We start from the raw sequence: 3,818 nt of genomic DNA, 5'->3' as shown, positions 1-3,818 counted from the left end.
CAAAATCAACTTTGAAACTGGGTCCCAGGGCACTATTTATACATTTAAAAATTATTTTGCTACAGTATTTTCAATTTTCAGCAATAAGCAGTATCCAAACAGACTCTTAATGTCTGATAAGTTTCCATGTTTTATTTTTTTTGTTGCTTGGGTTTTTTCTCAAAATAATAATAATAATAATAATAATGCATTCACTAAACTTTGGATGACTAATGGATTAGGCCCAATACATACGGGTATTTGTGGGCATTGTGGCACAGCTAAGTACTCACTGGGCTAGAATTTCTAGGTCCAACAGAAGGTTCGCAAAGATGCTAGAAAATCTGGAAAGTTCATTGAAAAGCAAGAAAGTTCATTAACGAGACCAAAGGAGACAAACAACTACTAGAATTCGCGAGAAAATACTTGAAGAATCCTCCAAGAACCTATAAATACACAAAACATTCTTTCTCTCCAAACCAATCTAAAGTGAAAAGTGTCATTATAAGCTTTCCCAACAAACAACAACTTCTAGGGTTTTCTCTTAAGAATAGTTAGTAACTAAGATGTCGCTGATTCCAAGCTCCTTTGGTAGCCGCCGTAGCAACATCTTGGATCCATTTTCGCTCGGGATTTGGGACATTTCTCGTTCTCATCTGAATCTCAGTTTGCAAAAGAAACTTCTGCTTTGGTTGACACTCACGTGGATTGGAAGGAGACCCTAGAAGCCCATGTGTTCAAAGTTGATCTTCCTAGGCTCAACAAAGAGGAGGTGAGGTTGAAGTTGAAGATGACAGAGTGCTGTAAATAAGCAAAGAAAGGAAAGTGGAGAAGGAAGAGAAGAAAGACACATGGCATAGATTGGAGCGTAGCAGCGGGAAATTCTTGAGGAGGTTTAGGCTTCTTGAGAATGCAAAGATGGATCAGATTAAGGCTTCAATGGAAAATGGTGTTCTCACTGTGACGGTCCCTAAGGTGGAGGTGAAGAAGCCTGATGTCAAGTCCATTAAGATTTCTGGCTAAATCGTGATTGGGTCCTTATGTAGCATAGTTAATATAAACATAGGCCTTAAATTCTGATTGCATAAAATAAATCATAGTACAATGTTTGTTTCATTGTTTGATAATTTTCATGACTTGTCCCTCCAAGTAAATGCTGTACGGGGAATATGTATAAGCTTTGTAATGTTTTGAAAGTACTAAAGGAATGCAAAAATATTGTGCTTAAAATTGGTGCTTACTCTTTTTAACAGTTTTAATTCGACTTCCTTTCTTCCTCAAGTTGCCAACAGTCAACTAGATCTTTCTAAGTGCAAAGGGCATCAATGTTTTGATCAGCAATCATGCATAATGTAGCTTAGCATTTTATTCGCAAGGTATAAAAGACTCTTCATCTATTAAACAAGAAGAATTATGTGGATATTACCTCAATAAAAAAGTCTTATCTGGTCAGGACTGCAGGATGTGGGAGAAGTAGTATCTCCCACACATCATCTTAATTAGTTTCCTTATATCTTCACAGGCATTAAGTAGAGGGAACAAATCTTGTTCAAAGTGCTGAAATGGAAATTATATGTATGCCAACATGCAAATCTATGAATAAAGTATCAAACAACAAGTGAAAAGTTTCATTTGTTGGTGTATGTATATCTCTAATATCTATAGTTGTAAATCAACTTCTTTGTCCTCTTTATGAACAATTTGAACTCAGCTGTGTATATTCATTTATTTACCACAAATTTAGGAAGAAACTCAAATATATTTCTCCTATAGCTTGATATAGAAGAGTAGCAATGTAGTATAGTCGTGTGAAAGATATGTGATATACGTATGGGGTTGGTCATTGCTCACAACTTGCAAATCTAATGTAAATAAAATTATATATATACACACACATATGTATACACACTCTTAGTCTCCTAGACACAATGAAGGAAATATGTGGATTTCTTTTACTATTTGGTTGAATCACAATAGAACCAAGTCACCTTAATATTTTACTGGCTAAAAGTTAAGTGTTAGAATAAAATTGTGGGCTTCGAATTATTATAAATAAAAAAATGTTCAAAGAAATAACTTGAGGGAAACAAAAAGTTCAAAATACTTCTATATATATATTAAAAAAAAAAAAAATTGAACATGCATAAGTATATTAAGAAAAACAAATTCAAACAAAATAATGTGTTCATAATCATGAACACATTATTTTGTAATTTGTTCTAAACATATTATTGATAATAAAAAAAAATTTATTTTGTAGTAAATAAATAAATAAATATATATATATATATATATATATAAATACTAGTAAATCTAATTTATATAAGTTTACAAACGAAAATTAGTCTATCTCATGAACTCAAATAATGAAATTTTAACTTTAACAAGGTTGTAACCTATGCTTACACAAACACTTAATTGAAGCAACAATAAAGTAGTCTTACCTAGGTGAGTGAAGTGGTCATCTTTGCTTTCACGTATAGTATTATGAATGATTCACTTGGCATCCAAATTAAAAAAAAAATTAAATTAAATTAAATTGGACATGTAAAGCAAAATTAAACAACAATTAAAAACAAATTTGAGTACTGATTGTGCTTTGACTTTAATATAATATTTATGATTTTTTTAAAACCAAAAAAAAGGGCTTGCATGTGCAATCATTGCCCCATGCTCCACAATATATTGCCACTTAAGCTTTTGGGTAAGCCCATAGTTACCACAGGTGCAAAGCAAAGTGTGCTACTAGTCGACCACATTACCCTGGATTTTTCATATTAGGAAGTATGGGTCAAGCTTGGTTTGAAGTGATGGGTCTTTTCGAGTACTTCCTATCGCTGCACCATACTTGCTGATGGTGATTATTATTAGTTATTATTATAGAATTGTGAAGGCAATACAAAATTTTAGTTCTAGTATTTACTATATGGAAAAAGAATAAGTTAATCCAATAGTTTGTCAATAAACTCAAACTTCGTTGATAAAAAAATGAATTAAACTTGAATATGTATTTTAGCTTGATGGTGTTCTTTAACTTGCTCGTGTTCTAAAGAAAATTATATAAATCTGATGGTTTTTAGACCCCTTAAACAATTGATTAAACCTAGGTAATTAGCCAAGTTGTTACTTAGTCCAATTAAACAAGTCTAGGTTATCACAATATAAAAGATCAAATCATGCAAAGCAGTGCAAAATAAATAACACAAGATATGATCACTCAGGAAACCAAACTGGTAAAAACCTGGGGAGGATTTTATCTAGCTATCCTCAAGGTAAACTTGAATCCATTATCTTGAAAGAATCGAAGTTCATACAATAAGACTTACAAGCCCCCACGCTCGACTTCTTATTACTACCAACCAGTAGAACTTACTAACACGACCACGTGCAAGCTTTGAATCCACGAACTCCTTCTTTCTTGGATTCACCACCAGATACAAGCACACCCGCTTGTGTTTTCTTTAAGCTTCAATGGCAGCAACTGAATTGATCATCAAGGTGTAGATAAATCTTCTTCTTGAAAACCCTAAGTTTGTGTAAAGGAAAGCTTCTTTAGATCTCACAAAAGATTTACACAAACCGCAATATGAGCAACACTAAAACGTGGCTAGAGTTTGCCTTTTATACTTAGGACAAATAAGAAACCCTAAAAACGTTTTAAAACACTTAGGGCTGAGTTGGATGAATCTACAGAAAAACATTCTGCCCGAGCTTCGATCGATCGAGCCTGTCTTTCGATCAATCGAGCCAGGCCGAAAGGCACAATCCTTTCCTGCTTTAACTCGATTCCAACTTTACATAGACGCACCACTTTGAGCTAGCCTTAAACACTTCTAAAC

General features: G+C 33.3%; 1 pseudogene; it reads left to right on the top strand.

Moving 5' to 3' along the window:
- The first annotated feature begins 477 nt into the window (after positions 1-477).
- On the top strand, positions 478-1,177 carry LOC126713942 (18.2 kDa class I heat shock protein-like; annotated as a pseudogene).
- Positions 1,178-3,818: the final 2,641 nt, after the last annotated feature.

Source organism: Quercus robur, chromosome 1 (genome assembly GCF_932294415.1).
Source record: "Quercus robur chromosome 1, dhQueRobu3.1, whole genome shotgun sequence".
NCBI classification, from domain to species: Eukaryota; Viridiplantae; Streptophyta; class Magnoliopsida; order Fagales; family Fagaceae; genus Quercus; species Quercus robur.
This window is presented reverse-complemented; position numbering and strand designations above follow the sequence as displayed.